Genomic DNA, 18,641 nt, shown 5'->3' on the forward strand with positions numbered 1-18,641 from the left:
CTACTCCCCATCCTTCACTGCCATCTCAATTTCCTTATGGGAGATGAAGGGTAGCACAATTGATGCTATTGCTGGGGATTGGGATATAGTGATGAGGCAGTCAAGAAGAGGGAGGCACGCTGGACTGTGAACAAAGAGACCTTGTGTTCTGTTCCTTTGGTGGTGGGTGTCAATGCAAAGTTAAGAATCATATAGATTCCAAGGCCAGAAAGGGCTATTGTGATAATCTAGTCTGACATGACAGAGGAAAGGACTTCCCCAAAATACAACACAGCAGATATTTTAGAAAAGCATTCAATCTTGATTTAAAAATGGACATTGATATAGAATCTACCACGAGAGTGGATACATTGTTCCAATTGTTAGTCACACCAACTCTTAATAATGGACATCTTATTTCCATTGTGAATTTTCCTAGCTTCAGCTTCCCTCCGTTGGATCATGTTATCATTTTCTCTGCTAGCCCGAAGAGCCCATTATTAAATACAGTTTGTTTCATGGATAGAGGGATAGAGAGGCAGAGAAATAAGTTGTTTGGGTTAAGTTTGCATAAATGATAGGAAACAACTTTTGAGAATAGCATTGAAAATAAGCATTTTTCATTCTTACACCAAAACAAACAAACAAACAAAGAAACCTTGTGGACATGGGTTGGGGAAGGGAGGAGAGGCAGATAAATTGTTTTAGGTCAAGCAAAATGTTTCATTTCACCCCAATGACATATTTTGTTTCATTTTCTTGAGGCTTTTTAAGTAAAGTACTATCATATATATAGTAGCCCAATGTCTGAGACTCTGTAACGCTGAAATGCTGGCTGTTCACTCTGGGTGGCGCTGTTGCCTGAGTCACGTCCTTCGCCTCCCACCGTGGCACTCGTCTGACTTCTGCGCCACTCAGCTGGGCTGCCACGGGGGAGTAAGTGGTGCAAGCGGCCATTTGGGTGCCATGGTCCCCATGCAGCATGGGGAGCACGGTGCCCAAATGGTTGTTTGGGCTCCGCGCTCCCCCGAGTGAGAGGCAGGAGGGAGAGGAGAAGAGGAAGAGAGAGACAGGGAGAGAGGCAAGTGGTGGAGGAGAGCTGAGAGAGATGGGGGATGCAGGCAGTAAGAGGAGGACAGAGAGAGAGAGAGAGAGAGAGAGACACGGAGCAAGAAACCGGACGCTCAGGAGAGAAGACTGACGTGGTGGAGAGACCTGAAAACCCCATCTTATGACGGGCTAATTGGCTAGTTAGAAATAAAGAGTTACTTGAAATTGAAAAAACAATGAGAAGTCTTGTGGCACCTTATAGTCTAACAGATATATTGGAGCATAAGCTTTCATGGGCAAAAACCCAGTTCTTTCTTAACTTTCTTTCGTGGGTCTTTGCCCATGAAAGCTTATGCTTCAATATACCTGTTAGTCTACAAGGTGCCACAGGACTTCACGTTGTTCTTGCAGATTCAGACTAATATGGCTACTCCTCTGATACTTGAAATTGAAAAAGTGTTTAATTTTAGAAGTGTAAAAAAAACCATTTTTCCTTAATTTTGTTGTCTAAATATTTGATATGAGTCCATGAAATGTTTCCGTCAACTCTTCAGGAAAAAAAAGTTTTAGATAAAAATTTCACCCTGCCCTACTTTTGAGATAAGTAAAATAAACTAGAATGTCATTCTTCAGATGGTCAGCATTATATGAGTCTTTACTCTTTAATGCCTGGCTAGCATAAGACTAAGGGCACATGTAATAGCTAACATTGCCCTTTCCACAGTTCAGCACTGGACATGAACAGACTGACAGAATGAAGCAGAGCCATCATGAATAATAGCCCTAACATATCTGTTAGCAAAGTCTAGACAACATCTTACATAAAACTGTAATGTTCTTCTTTAAGGCCAAGTGGCTACAGCCGTTCCTAAATTAGTCTCTGGAGGCCTGGGAGTCTGTGTGTTCCAAAACTTGGATATTATACGGGATAAAGCCCCGTAGTCAATTTTACAGATGAGAACAGAAATAAAATAGCCTGACAATTCAGAGGACTTTCAACACAGTCATTATTTTTATTAGAAGAATAGTTTGCATATTCAGATCACAAGTGATATTAAAACAAAGTGACAGAAAACAATAAAAGCCAGGACGTTCACACAGAGAAACGAATAGTACCATATGTCCTCAAGTACTGTACCTAGACACAACAGGGTAAAGTCAGAAAGCTATTAAGACTGCACCCTGTTGTGCCTTGTGTTTAGAGGACATCTGGTATATTTCTTCTTTAATTCTGAGTTTCCTTCAATGCATTTTTTGCTTTGTCAAAGTTATTTTAAAACATATTTCATAAGTATTTCTCTATCTCATTCTAAACCATTTCTTTCTCTTTCTTCTCTTTCACACGTATCAATGTGGAAAGGAGATTGACTAATATATAACTGGATTCTATTGAGAGCCTCCGAAAAGCCAGATTCAGCAGAGTCTTTTGTCCTAGATTAGTGAATATGAAACTATAATGCAATATACTTTTTGACAACACTCTGGCGTTTCTTATCAATGTTCAGTATTTAAGTGATAATATATTAGTTGTAATAAAATCACATTTATTATTATTTAAATCCGTCATTCAGATTAAAATCAAAGGGCTCAAGCTAAGGTATTTTCACAGGCAAGGATCCATTTAAATCCAGTTCAGCCAATTCATCCCTAAACAATTTTCAGGCCAATTACCTGTGCAGACACACTTTCTTAGTGCTTACCCAAACGGAACCAACTCAAGTTTATCCAACAGTAATTGAGTATAATCTGGAGAGACAATGGTGAACAAAACCCCTTATAGTTGCCATCTCCAAATCTTTTGGACAACATCTAGAAGAAAACATGCAGATAAATGGCCACTGCTATGACCCTAGTCACATTTTGGTCTAGAAATTGCCTAGGATTTGCCTATCTTTTAACCATGTCAGTGTGAAACACTGATTATCATCTACATTAAGTTTTTAAAGCACTGCTCTTGGAAGAAGGTGGTATCCAAGAATATCAAACTGTAGGGGGAACATCTAGGTCTTGGGATACAATGGGTGCATCTAGATTGGCAAGATTTTGCACAAAAGCGACTACTTTTGCGCAAAAACTTGCCAGCTGTCTACACTGGCCGCTTGAATTTGTGCAAGAGCACTGACTTTGTAATGTACAAATCAGTGCTTCTTGTGCAAATACTTTCATGCTCCTGCTCGGGAAAAAGCTCTCTTGTGCAAGAATACTTGCGCAAGAGGGTCAGTATAAACAGGGAAGTAAATAAGCCCCGATGGCTAATCGGTGCTTTCTTGCACAAAATCGCGTCTAGACTGGCCATGGATGCTTTTGCTCAAAAGCACTTTTTGCACAAAAGCATCCATGCCAATCTAGACGCGCTTTTGCAGAAATACTTTTAATGGAAAAACTTTTCTGTTAAAAATATTTCTGCAAAATCATGCCAATCTAGACGCAGCCAATATGTCTGAGTGCCAACCACACCATTTTAGTGTATGCAGTATATTTTAGTGTATGCAGTGTCATTTTAAGTTTTCATACGTGCGAGCCACCTGTGTTGTTCTGTGATAGAGAGTGGTTGTGTCTGTTCTATTGAGTAGAAGCATCTTTCTGTAGGCACTGGCCTGGAAAAGCCCCCTGGCCTTCTGAGTGAAACTGAGATGTTCACTGAACATGTCTGACCCGTGTAAGGTAAGAGAGACTTTATCACCTGTTCTTGTAAAGTTTTAACACTTCTGATTTCACTCAGCCAAAATTCAAAGATGTGGAGATTTTTGAGAATTAGAAAAAAAAAAGGCAACCTTCTACTAAACTTGGAATTGCTATGCTTATTCCTCCTTTAAAGGAGGTGGGTTTTTTTTTTTTTAGATTCACTTGTTCCCTTCTCCCACTCAATATCTCTTCTATATCTGCATGTTGCAATGTCCCTTGCTTTTTGTACAGTGACAGAAACATGGTCTTATTCTTAAGTCTCTAACAAGACAAATAAGCCTATACCTCAGAAGAGCTTGAAATTCTCTTTAATGGATTCCTTGAAGTTCCAGTTTAATGTTCTAAAAAGGTTTTTGATCAAAGTTTTCAAAGGCGAGTGTGTGAATTACAGAGGGAAGGACACAGGGTGGTTGCTGCTAGGGATTTTTTAGTGCTGATGAGTTTGTCAATATTAGGCGAGTTAGTCCTGATGCTTTATTTTTCCTCGGGAGTTATAAAAAACAGCTGGCTAGAAAGAATAGTGTGCTGTCCATCAAAGTCCAGCAACACAACTGTAGCCCAGAGTGCAAAAGGAATAACTGCAAGAATAATACGTGCCAGGCAATGGCAACAAAATATCACAGTTTAGAAATCCTTAAGAAAAACACACTATATACCAGTTCATTAGGAAAGAAAGAAATAAGTTAATGTCTGGCAAACAGCAAGAGACTCGGTGGTATCCTCTCATCCCCTAGGACTGAGGGTCAGCTGTTATTTTAAGTTAATATAAAAGCAGACATTCAAACATAATAAACAGTCACAAAGAAAAGAAAAAGACAGAGGAATAAATGCTAGTGTCTTCTTTAGGTTGAGAATAGTGAATTTGATTTTGAAAGGAATCTACAACTACAGTAAATAATTGTGTATTATGCAAAAAGCTAGCAGTTTGCCATGAAAGGTATTACCCCATTATAACATATAAAGAAAACATTAAGTCCATAAGCTTCAGAGGGGTAGCCAAGTTAGTCTGTAACTGGAAAAACTTAAAAATCAACTAATAGCACCCTAAAGAGTAACAAAACATGTAGATGGTATTATGAGCTTTCTATAAATCCATAGTAACTGGCTGGGGTTTTCATCATCAAAGATCACAAATCTCTTTTCAAATGACAGGCCCAATGTTTACCCTAAGTTATATAGGTACAAACAGCACAATGGATGGCAGTAGCTTCCTAACCAAATGTTCCTATTCATATGGACCGTTTCAGATGCATCCACCCTCTGGTAAGAGAACAGCATCATACTATGCATGAGAAATACTGACCCAGTGCACCGAGGCAAAATCTTAGTCCTCTGGGGTTTGCAAAGGCTATGCAGAGCAGAGAAGAGATCACTTTTAAGGCTTAGCTGAAAGATGACCAAACCTGGAGCTGAGCAGAACTTAATTTACCTTTCTAAATAGGATGCAAGACAAAATGGAGATTTCCCTGGTATCATCTCGTGGCACCAGCCTCCTCTTCCTCCCCCCGATTCATTTCATGACCATTTATCCAGCCATTCTTTCCAGTTCAGGGAGAAACTTTGGGTATGTTTACACTAGCCTCCTAGTTCAAACTAGGGTGGCTAATGTAGGCATTTGAACTTGCAAATGAAGCCCGGGATTTAAATATCCCAGGCTTCATTTGCATGTTCCCGGGAGGACGCCATTTTTAAATCCCCTTAGTTCGAACTCATTGCAGTAGGAGTAACAGTTAATCCGAACTAAGAACTTAGTTTGGATTAATTTCTGACTGCCGTGTGTAGCCACGGGCAGTCAGTTCGAACTAAGGGGATTTAAAAATGGCGCCCGCCCGGTAACATGCAAATGAAGCCCGGGATATTTAAATCCCGGGCTTCATTTGCAAGTTCGAATGCCTACATTAGCCACCCTAGTTCGAACGAGGGGGCTATTGCAGACATACCCAAAGACACTTATCACCATTGCTATATGAAGGTGTATAGAAGAGCAGACGTTTCATGCTAACAAGTGATCTTGGAATGCCATATTCATACACTACATATAGCACAAGGGCACAAAAGAGTTAGGAATGGATCTCGTTCCCACTGATGCTTACATTTAGATGCTTTGCATTGCTCTAATAGTATTTGTGGCATCCACTCTTTTATTTTCATTATGCCTGTTGAAGTTCATGGGACAATTTCCACATTGACACTAAAATGACACTTTCACTGGTACCTGAACCACTCTGGCACATGCACTGACATTGTAATGACTCCTGTGGGGCCATTACCATGTCGATGGAAGCATGAAAGATGCTTCATTGACATCTTAACAGCTCCAGTGCTTGCATTATCATGGTAATGACTCCTTTGGGACTCATGCCATGTCAGCAGAAGTATATGAGATACTTTCATTGACATTATAATATCACTTACACCAATATTGCAAGTGAAATTGTGCAAAACTTGAACACAAAATTGGCAAGTTGTTAAAAATAAATAAAAGTTGTTCAATGACCAATTGCAATTTTGCAGGGAGTTGTATTTACACTCCCCCTGCTACTGAACAACAACAAACTCTTACCAGAAAATAAATCTTATTTACCAAAATAAACACGCAGCAAGAAAAAATTACTCATTAGAGCAAAAGACAGGCCCTGATGAATAAATGATGGTAACAACTTCCCATCTGTAAAATGAAAATAACAATACTTGTCCGATGCTAATTGTACTTATGATGGGCTTTCAGATCTTTATTAGAAAGGTGCTATTGAGCAGCAATAGTACATTTTACGTGCACATGTGTGTGCACACAGACACATACACATACCACCAAACAAAAAACAAGCTGGGGACAGATTGTCAAGAGAATTCAATTTGTATTAGTCACCTAATTAATACCAGATTTTCAAAAGAGCCAAGCCACTCTCATTATGATCCCTGTGTTGAGTTAGTTTTTGCTAATCTGGCAGTTAGGGTCTGCCCAATGATTTGTGCTTGGCAGTAATGGAGCATAATAATACATTACAACCACATCACATAAATGGTTAAAAAGGTAACAGTCCAAATTAATTTAATGAAATAGCCCAGAATCTGAAAATTAGTTTCTAAGTTGTGTCTAGACCACAGGGTTTGGTCGACAAAACTCTACCTGTGTCTACACTACTGCCGAGTTCTGTCAACATAACTTCAACAGAACTCGGCAGTTTTGTTGACGGCAGTTAACCTTATTCTCATAGACTCATAGGGTATGTCTACACTACCACCCTAGTTCGAACTAGGGTGGTTAATGTAGTCATACGAACTTGCAAATGAAGCCCGGGATTTGAATTTCTCGGGCTTCATTTGCATGTTGCCGGGTGCCGCCATTTTTAAATGTCCACTAGTGCGGACTCCGTGCCCACGGCTACACGCAGCATGAACTAGATAGTTCGGACTAGGCTTCCTATTCCGAACTATCTGTACACCTCGTTCCACATAAATTCGTTGAGTCTCCTTTCATAAGACAGGTTTTCCATTCCTCAAATCATCCTTGTGGCCCTTCTTTGTACCTGTTCCAGTTTGAATTTGTCCTTCTTAAACATGGGAGACCAGAACTGCACACAGTATTCCAAATGAGATCTCACCAATGCCTTGTATAACGGCACTAACACCTCCTTATCCCTACTGGAAATACCTCGCCTAACGCATCCCAAGACTGTATTAGCCTTTTTCACAGCCATATCACAATGGCAGCTCATAGTCATCCTATGATCAATCAGGACTCCGAGGTCCTTCTCCTCTTCAGTTACTTCCAACTGATGTGTCCCCAGCTTATAACTAACATTATTTTTATTAATCCATAAATGCATAATCTTACACTTATCTCTATTACATTTCATCCTATTACTATTACTCCAATTTACAAGATCATCCAGATCTTCCTGTATGATATTCCGATCTTTTTCTGAATTGGCAATACCTCCCAACTTTGTGTCATCTGCCACTTTATTAGCACACTCCCACTTTTAGTGCCGAGATCAGTAATAAAAAGATTAAATAATAATGGTCCCAGAACTGATCCCTTGAGAAACTCTGCTAGTAACCTCCCTCCAACCTGACAGTTCACCTTTCAGTATGACTCACTGTAGTCTCCCCTTTAACCAGTTCCTTATCCACCTCTCAATTTTCATATTAATCCCCATCTTTTCCAATTTAACCAATAATTCCCCATGTAGTACTATATCAAATGCCTTACTGAAATCGAGGTAGATTAGATCCACTGCATTTCCTTTATCTAAAAAATCTGTTACTTTCTTAAAGAAGGAGAGCAGGTTGGTTTGGCACGATCTACCTTTTGTGAAACCATGTTGTAATTTGTACCAATTGCCATTAACCTCAATGTCCCTAACTACTTTCTCCTTCAAAAATTTTTCCAAGACCTTGCATACTACAGATGTCAAACTAACAGGCCTGTAGTTACCCGGGTCACTTTTTTTCCCCTTTCTTAAAAATAGGAACTGTATTAGCAATTCTCCAGTCAAATGTTACAACACCTGAGTTAAGAGATTCATTAAAAAAATTTGCTAATGGACTTGCAATTTCATGTGCCAGTTCCTTTATTATTCTTGGATGAAGATTATCTGGGCCCCCTGATTTACTCCCATTAAGATGTTCGAGTTTGGCTTCTACCTGGAATTTGGTAATATCTACCTCCATATCCTTATTCCCATTTGTTATGTTGCCATTATCCCTAAGCTCTTCATTAGCCTCATTAAATACAGAAGCAAAGTATTTGTTTAGATATTGGGCCATGCCTAGATTATCCTTAACCTCCACTCCATCCTCAGTGATTAGCGGTCCCACTTCCTCTTTTTTTGTTTTCTTCCTATTTATATGTCTATAAAACCTTTTACTATTGGTTTTAATTCCGTTTACAAGGTCCAACTCAACATGACTTTTAGCCTTTCTCACTTTGTCCCTACATGCTCGAACCTCAATAAGGTAGCTTTCTTTGCTGATCCCTCCCATCTTCCACTCCTTATATGCTTTCTGCTTTTTCTTTATCACCTCCCTGAGATTATTGCTCATCCAACTTGGTCTAAAACACCTACCTATACATTTTTTCCTCTTTCTTGGAATACAGGCTACTGATATGTTCTGCAACTTTAACTTAAAATAATCCCAGGCCTCCTTCACTTTTAGATCCATAAATTCTTTAGTCCAATCCACTTCCCTAACTAATTTCCTTAATTTATTAAAATTAGCCCTTTTGAAATCAAAAACCCTAGTCTCAGATTTATTTTTGTTTATCCTTCCATTTAGTTTGAACTGAATTTTCTCATGATCACTAGAGCCAAGGTTGTCCCCTATAACCATTTCTTCTATGAGGTCCTCACTACTCACCAAAACCAAATCTAAAATGGCTTCCCCCCTTGTTGGTTCAACAACTACTTGATGAAGGAATTCATCAGCAATCACATCTAGGAAAAACTGAGCCCTATTATTATTACCAGTATTTGTTCTCCAGTCTATATCTGGAAAGTTGAGGTCTCCCATGATTACACAGTTTCCATTAGTATTTACTTCTTTAAAAACATTAAAGAGGTCTCTATCCTCTATGACTATGAGCCGCCATTGGGACATAGCCATGAAAAAGGCTAATACGATCTTGGGATGTATTAGGCGAGGTATTTCCAGTAGGCATAAGGAGGTGTTAGTGCCATTATACAAGGCACTGGTGAGACCCCATTTGAAATACTTTGTTCAGTTCTGGTCTCCCATGTTTAAGAAGGATGAATTCAAACTGTAACAGGTACAAAGAAGGGCCACTAGGATGATTTGAGGAATGGAAAACTGTCTTATGAAAGGAGACTCAAGGAGCTTGGCTTGTTTACTTTAACCAAAAGAAGGCTGAGGGGGGACATGATTGCACTTTTTAAATATATTAGAGGGATAAATACCAGGGAGGGAGAGGAATTATTTAAGTTTAATACCAATGTGGACACAAGAACAAATGGATATAAGCTGGCTAATAGGAAGTTTAGACTTGAGATTAGACGAAGGTTTCTAATCATTAGAGGCGTGAAGTTCTGGAACGGCCTTCCAAGGGAAGTAGTGGGGGCAAAAGATCTATCTGGCTTCAAGATTAAACTAGATGGGTTTATGAAGGGGATGGTTTGATGAGATAACATGATCTTGGAAACTAATTGACCATTCATTATCAGTGGGAAATAGGTCAATGGAGGGATGATAGGAGTTACTATAGAGAACTTTCTGGGTGTCTGGCTGATGAGTCTTGCCCACATGCTCAGGATTTAGCTGATCGCCATATTTGGGGTCGGGAAGGAATTTTCCTCCAGGGTAGATTGGCAGAGGCTCTGGAGGTTTTTCGCCTTCCTCTGTAGCATGGGGTACAGATCACAGCTAGAGGATTCTCTGCATCTTGGAGTCTTCAAAGTATTTGAAGGCTTCAATATCTGAGATATAGGTGAGAGGATTATTTTAGGAGGGGTGGGTGAGATTTTGTGGCCTGCACTATGCAGGGGGTCAGACTAGATGATCATAATGGTCCCTTCTGATCTTAAAGTCTATGAGTCTATGAGTCTATCCATATCCAAATTAGATCCTGGTGGTCTATAGCACACCCCAAGCACTATCCCAGGGGAGGATCTAATAGTTTTCTTCCCCAATGTGATTTTTGCCCAGACAGACTCTGTCTTCTCCATTCCTTCACTTTTTAATTCTTTTCAATCTACCTCCTCATTGATATACAATGCTACTCCACCACCTTTACCTTTATTTCTGTCTTTCCTAAACAGCACATACCCTTCAATACCTGTACTCCAGTCATGCCTTGTATTCCACCATGTTTCTGTTATTCCTATAATATCTGGTTTTACTTCCTGGACCAGTAGCTCTAGTTCCTCCATTTTGTTACCTAGGCTCCTCGCATTGGTGTACAGACATCTTATTTTTTGCTGTTTCACCTCACTTACATTCTTTACCCCATGGACATTGTACCTCCAATATGACCTATTAGACTAGTATCCACTCTGCCCTTACCTACATTCTCCTACCCCTGGCTATATCCTTTCTTACTTCGTTTTCCTCCCTCTCAATGCTAAAATCCGGCGTAAAGATTACCTGGACATCTATGAGGAATAATGCCTTTTGTCAATAGAGTTCTGTCAACAGAAGGCGTTATTGCAGTCCTTTGCGTCTACACTCTCATGTCGACAAAGCGGCTTGCTTTGTTGACAGCACTGGCTGTAGTCTAGACGCTCTTTGTCGACAGAAGCTTTGTCAACAATATCTGTCATAAGGGAAGTCAGAGGAAGAGTGCTCCCTATTTCGAAATAAGCTATTTCGAAATAAAAAACACAATGGACATAGCTCAATTTGTATAGCTTATTTCATGTTAAGCCCTGCAGTGTAGACACACTCTCAAATGTTTTGGTGAGTACTTCCAAAAAGTGATAGAATCATAGAATCATGGAATACTAGGACTAGAAGGGACCTTGAGAGGTCATTGAGTCCAGTCCCAGACCCTTGCCCTCATGGCAGAACCAAATACTGTCTAGACCATCCCCGATAAACATTTATCTAACCTACCCCGTTAAATATTTCCACAGATGGGGATTCCACAATCTCCCTGGCCAATTTATTTCAGTGTTTGACTAACCTGACAGTTAGGAACTATTTCCTAATGTCCAATCTAAACCTCCCTTGCTGCAGTTTAAACCCATTGCTTCTTGTTCTATCCCCAGAGGCCAAGATGAACAAGTTTTCTCCTTCCTCGTTATGACACCCTTTTAGATATCTGAAAACTGCTATCGTGTCCCCCCTCAATCTTCTCTTTTCTAAACCCCTTCAGCCTTCCCTCATAGGTCATGTTCGCTAGATCTTTAATCATTCTTGTTACTCTTCTCTGGACCCTCGCCAATTTCCCCCACATCTTTCTTGAAATGCGGTGCCCAGAACTGAACACAATACTCCAATTGAGGCCTAACCAGTGCAGTGTAGAGCGGAAGAATGACTTTTCGTGTCTTGCTCACAACACACCTGTTAATGCATCCTAGAATCATGTTTCCTTTCTTTGCAACAGCATCACACTGCTGACTCATATTCAATCTGTGGTCCACTATAACCCCTAGATCCCTTTCTGCTGTACTCCTTCCCAGGCAGTCTCTTCCCATTCTGTATGTATGAAGCTGATTGTTCCTTCCTAAGTGGAGCACTTTGCATTTGTCTTTATTAAACTTCATCCTATTTACCTCAGACCATTTCTTCAATTTGTCCAGGTCATTTTGAATTATGACCCTATCCTCCAGATTAGTCACAACCACTCCCAGCTTGGTATCATCTGCAAACTTAATAATTGTACTTTCTATACTAATATCTAAATCGTTGACGAAGATATTGAACAGAGCCGGTCCCAAAACAGACTCCTGCTGAACCCCATTTGTTATGCCTTTCCAGCAGGATTGTGAACCATTAATAGCTACTCTCTGAGTATGGTTATCCAGCCAGTTATGCACCCACCTTATCTAAGTTGTATTTGCCTAATTTATTGATAAGATTATTATGCGAGACCATATCAAATGCGTTACTAAAGTCTAGGTATACCACATCCACCGCTTTTCCCTTATCCACAAGACTCGTTATCCTATTAAAGAAAGCTATCAGATTCGTTTGACATGATTTGTTCTTTACAAATCCATGCTGGCTGTTCCCTATCACCTTGCCACTTTCCAAGTGTTTACAAATGATTTCCTTAATTACTTGCTCCGTTATCTTCCCTGGCACAGAAGTTAAACTAATTGGTCTGTAGTTTCCTGGGTTGTTTTTATTTCCCTTTTTATAGATGGGCACTATATTTGCCCTTTTCCAGTCCTCTGGAATCTCTCCTGTCTCCCATGATTTTTCAAAGATGATAGCTAAAGGCTCCTCTATCAGCTCCTTGAGTATTCTAGGATGTATTTCATCAGGCCCTGGTGTCTTGCAGGCATCTAACATTTCTAGGTGATTTTTAACTTGTTCATTTTTATTTTACCTTCTAAAACTACCCCCTACCCACTAGCATGCACTATGTTAGGCGTTCCTTCAGATTTCTTGGTGAAGACCAAAATAAAGAAGACATTGAGCATCTCTGCCATTTCCAAGTTTCCTGTTACTGTTTCTCCCTCCCCACTGACCAGTGGGCCTACCCTCTCCTTGGTCTTCCTTTAGACATATTGGCTACGTCTAGACTGGCATGATTTTCCACACATGCTTTTAACGGAAAAGCTTTTCCGTTAAAAGCATGTGTGGAAAAGAGCGTCTAGATTGGCACGGACGCTTTTCCTCAAAAGCACTTTTTGTGGAAAAGCATCCGTGCCAATCTAGAAGTGGTTTTGCGAAAGAAAGCCCCGATAGTCATTTTTGCGATCAGGGCTTTTTTGCACAAAACAATACTGCGTTGTGTACACTGGCCTTCCAGCACAAAAGCATTTGCGCAAGAGGGCTTTTGCCCGAATGGGAGCAGCATAGTATTTCCGCAAGAACACTGACAATCTTACATGAGATAATCAGTGTTCTTTCAGAAATTCAAGCAGCCAGTGTAGACAGCCAGCAAGTTTTTCTGTCTAGACACAGCCCGTCGAGACGCAGCCATTGAGTATTGCTCAATACTCTTGAAATTGCAAACACTTAGGCACATATATAACTTTACCATCCTTTGCTGTCACTACAGGTGGTAATAAAATAAATTAAGGTAGTAAATAAATATTTGGAGAATTGGGGCCATAGATTATGAGATAAGTCCACAAATGAACAATTTGTAACTTAAAGAGGGGGCTAAATTAATACAAACATTTTTGCACTCAGTTACCATCTACAGTTTAGTGATAGAAATGTAGCCGTGTTAGTCTGGTGTAGCTAAAACAAAATACAGGACTATGTAGCACTTTAAAGACTAACAAGATGGTTTATTAGATGATGAGCTTTCGTGGGCCAGACCCACTTCCTCAGATCAAATAGTGGAAGAAAATATTTTCTTCCACTATTTGATCTGAGGAAGTGGGTCTGGCCCACGAAAGCTCATCATCTAATAAACCATCTTGTTAGTCTTTAAAGTGCTACATAGTCCTGTATTTTGTTTCATCTACAGTTTAGATATTACAATCTCTATTTGCAGTTACATCAACTACCATCACAGTAGTTATCTTTAATATATTTTTCAATTTTCCCTTTGTTTCTAAACTATATTTAGAGATTTTCCTTAAGAGAAGCTGGAAAAACTGCCAACTTGGAAGCAACAGTGGAGTGGTTTCAGTGAAGCCAAACATCCAAGGATTGTTAAAAATCCTAGATCCCAGAATGGACAGTCCTCTGGATCCTGGAAGTTTTTAAGAGAACCTTATCTTGTTGTGAATGTGAACAATTTGGCATGATATTTTGTCGCAGGAATTCCAGAGATTTTTTTTCCTTCCCTTTGACTTGCCCTCATTTTCTATATATATTTTCAGGCTTATTGTTTAAAAACAAAATTATCATATTTAGTTCCTTCAAAAATCTCTTTTTAAAGATTCCAATTGATTTAATTATTGTGATTTTAAAATAATATATTTTTCTTCTTGACCCTGACAGTAGAGCCTGCTGCAAACTCTTTGATTCAAGACATGCTTATTCATGCAACTGCAAAATTTAATTTACCACATAGAGTATAATAATCTGCAAGGTAAACAAACAATGCCAATTAGGAATAAACACTATGCACAAACAAAATAACCTTATTAGATGGCTTATAACTATTTTATCACCAAGTAATGAACAATATTTGTCCTTGTATTTATAATTTTCAGAAATGCATTCCTCAAAAATACCCACTTTTGAACTGAGCTATATTTTGCAATCTTATTTCTCCTTGGAATATGTGTCCCATGAGACTTTAAAATAAACTTTTCTTTTCCAGAGCATGAGGGTTTGACCATTTGACTCTCAAGATCTAAACAGAGACAGGGTGGTGAGGTAATATGTCTTATTGGACCAACACCTATTGGGAAAGAAACCTGCTTTTTGCCAGAAAAGAGCTCTTACATAGGTCTGGGAAGGCAGATGCTCCAAGCATCGCAGCTAAATGCAAGGTAGAACCCTAGTTCAGCACAAATAGTTAGCACACAAGCTAAGGGACCATTCAAAGTAGAGTGGCCCATTAACACATCTGCAGTCATAAGACAAAAAGAGGTTAGTGGATTACAGTCTGTTATAATGAGCCATAAATTCAGTGTCTCTGTTCAGTTCATGGTTTTTAATTCCTTGCAGAGCTATATATTTCAGGTTGCAGGTTCCAATTTTGAAAGTGCTGTGTAGGTTTCCTTGTAGGATAAAGACTTAAAGATCATACATGGAATGATTGTTTTGTGTTCATCCACAGGTGGATTTGTGTTGTATAATTTTCCTGTGTGAATTCCACATGTTATGACAGGCATATATAGGATCCATGGATCTTTAAAGGTGTATTATGGGGATGGGGGGGTATATGTATTGCTCTGGCAGGGTTTGAGTCTCTTTTGTGTTGGTCTCTTCTAATCTACAGGGATCCTGCTTCTGATCATGAGCTTGGAGAAGTTGAGGGTTGTTCGAAGCCAGAAGTGGGGGATCCAGGAAAAAAATCAGAATGGGGTTCCCGTAGCAAGTGGGTTGTATTTGTTTGATGATACCCCAAATAATTTCCAATGTGGAGCAGACAGTAACAACTATGGTGTGTGATCTGGAGGAAGGGAAGATTATTTTTTTATTGAAGAAGATTTCCTCAGGGAATTTAGTTGACAAAACCATAAGCCCTCTCTTCCCCCCCCCCCCCAATAAGCCCCAAGCATATCCCCACTTTCTCCCCCGCTTCAGCTGCTGGAGCTGAAAGCTGGCCAAAGACCAGAGCACCTCCACACACCTGCCTGGAAGAGCCTACATCTCCCCATATCCAAGCTGCCCTAGGGAAAAGTATCGGTTTGGAGATGCTTTTGTAATGCCCCATTGTAAGGCAAAATTCTAACAGCCTCCATTTTAGGCACAGTCACCATTTTGGAGTTCTGAAACAACAGCCAGACTCCATCTTGGTCACCCTTCTTCTCCTCCTTTTCCCGCCTTTCCCACGCTGTGGCGAGAAAACCCTGTTGTCACATGGCTATAGTCCGTCCAGAGACAACGTACAGGTAACCATAGTCTGCCTGCCAACAAGTTTACCGTATAAGGGTTGCCTCTAGCTCGGCTCAGGGCTGCCCATCTGAGTAGCAGTGTGTGTAGTTGCTCAGCTGGGTATGTCGGTACCACGCCATAGGATTTCTGGGTTGGGTAGCATACCTTGCAAGCAAGGAATGTGCAGCTATCTTCCATTCCTCTTGTATTCATTCACACTTGCCGCCATGATGATGCAGGGGAGGGAATAATTGGGGAAAGCCTGTCATAGCTGCTATCCAGTTACTGTTCCTGCCACTCCTGAGATGAGACCAGAATTGGGTCGCCAGGGCAAGACAAGCTGCAAGAGATGGTACAGTGCCAGTGATCACTCTCCTGATCACTAGCGTTTTCTACCTTGGCTATCTTGGTCACAGTCTAGCTTTTATTTGTTTTTGTTCTATTCTTGTATAGTGGGGTTCTTTAATCCTGTTAAATAGTTACTTACCTGTTTATCTTTCCTGTTTTACTGGTATAATAAAATCCTGTTAGTTTACCTCACCTGTTTATCTTAATCATTTGAGGAACTGTGACACCCCCCAATGATAGATGTGGGTGTGGAGACAGGCCTGCTAGCTCGTATCCTTCTGACCTGATGCCCAGTCGGAACCAGTTCTGACTGGCCTTAAATGCGATTCAGAGTCCAATTAGTGTGGACACGGTATTTCGAAATAGCAAAAAGCTATTTCAAAATGCATTTTGTGTGTAGACGCATTATTTCTAAATAAGATATTTCGAAATAACTTTTTCAAAATTAGATATTTTGAAATAATGCTGTAGTGTAGACATACCCTTATATTTTTGAAGGGTGACTAAATGTTAACTGGATCTTCTTGGGTAATGTCAACAGATTGCTTTGGGCCCAATCCTAGCTTAAAGTTTAAATTAGATCAGGCCTTTTGTAAGCAGATTGGGAATTGCTCTCATTAGGCAATTATTATTAGGTATTATTTACAAAATATAGACACTGCCATAATGGGACCTGAGACCCATTATTTTTCAGTGTAGATGCAGCTCTGAGGTTGCATCCCTAGCACTGCAGTGTCATGGAACCCTAGGTCTGGGGCTTGGTTAATGCAGTATAGTTGTGGTGTGGGGGGGGGGGGTTGTCTTATGAGGTCCAAATCCATCCCTATTGATAGAGGATGGTGGGGGGAGTTGTTATAGGGGTCACACGACAGCCGTTTACTTCCGGCCATGTGTCCATCTTGACCCTGAAAGTACTACCCCCAGGGCCGGGACTTTCCATGGCATGTGGGTGGAGCCTAATGGGTCAGGAGGCATGGCTAACATGGCTAACATTTTTGGTTCAGAAAATATAGTCACCATACCCATGCAGGCTCCATGGAGCTTGAGGAGGTGGGATTTGCTATGCAGCTTCCAAATTCTTAAGGTGATCTCTCTGGAGTCCAGGGACATTATTGCAGAACTCAGAAAGCCGAATAGCCCATACCACCTCTTCACCCCTCCTGGAACCTTCATGAGGCATAATAAAGGAAAGACTTTGCTCCAAACCTCACAACGTGAGGTTTCCTCGGCCATGGCAGTGCCAGGGGAGGCAGAGCCTCCTCTGGCTTATTATACCCACCACTCATGGTAGCAAGAATGGTGTTCCGAGGGAGCTTATAATGTTGCAGAGTTTGTGGAAGATGTCAGTTGTGCCCGGGAAGAAGCTTATCCTTTTTGTGGTGAGTGTTTGAGGAGATCTCACAGGTAGTTTGTAATAGACCCAACTTCATCTAATTTTTAAAAAGAGCTTTCTCTCCTTATCCAGCAAAGCACATGTTTAATTTTGAGCATGTCCTTAAACTTCCCTGAAGTCCATGGGATTTTAACACCTGCCCAAAGATGAACATATGGTTAATAAGCACTTTGGTAAATAGAAGCAGCTTTCCAAATGGATGCTAGTATGCATTCAGGTCCCAGTGCACAGAAAAGGCCAGATTCAGCCACTTTTATCAATGCTGAGTGATACCATACAGTGAAAGTAGTTCCACTGATTTCAGTGTGACATGGGTGGCTGAATCATGTTCAAAGCATACAGTTAAAATATGGGCCTGTGGAAATATACATGAAACCAAGATCTGGAAATTAGGTCCTTTGGTTTCAGGGTCCTTCAACCATCCTTCTGACTTACAGTAGCAGAGGTGGAAAGTATTTATTTTATCTATTTATTTAAAATATTTGTATCCGTCCTCTTTATTTAACGTATTCAAAGCAGCTTACAATTTTTTTAAAACAGAATACATAAATGTGTATAAAGGAAAATACAAGGCCCCAAAGGGGGGGACATAAAACACCTCAAGAGGGGGACACATGCACACACACTCACACACACACCTAAACACTAATAAAAGCATGGGTAAAAAGGGTGGCCTGGTGCTGAAACAGTGCCAACATTGAAGCCAGGCAAATGGCGCAGGGAAGAGAGTTCCATAGCCATGGGTCAAAGGCTGAGAAGGCCCTGCTCCATGTAGATGTCAATCTTATCTCCACAAGTGAAGTAACATGGAACAGAGCTTCCCCAATCTGAGTACAGCTGAATGGTGCTGGTGGCACTTCTTTACAAGAGTGATCCTGACACCTCTGAACATAATTGCTCAGTATATGCAGTTGCACTAAGGAAAAGAAAAATAAAGCCACTTGTGACTCTGTGCTGATGATGACAGCTTGCATAAGTGATGACTGGGACTCTAGCCCAGTTCCTTATTTTGCAGACCTTTGGGGGGTATTTTATATCTTTGAAGACTTAC

This window comes from Pelodiscus sinensis, chromosome 12 (genome assembly GCF_049634645.1).
Source record: "Pelodiscus sinensis isolate JC-2024 chromosome 12, ASM4963464v1, whole genome shotgun sequence".
In the NCBI taxonomy this organism is placed as follows: Eukaryota; Metazoa; Chordata; order Testudines; family Trionychidae; genus Pelodiscus; species Pelodiscus sinensis.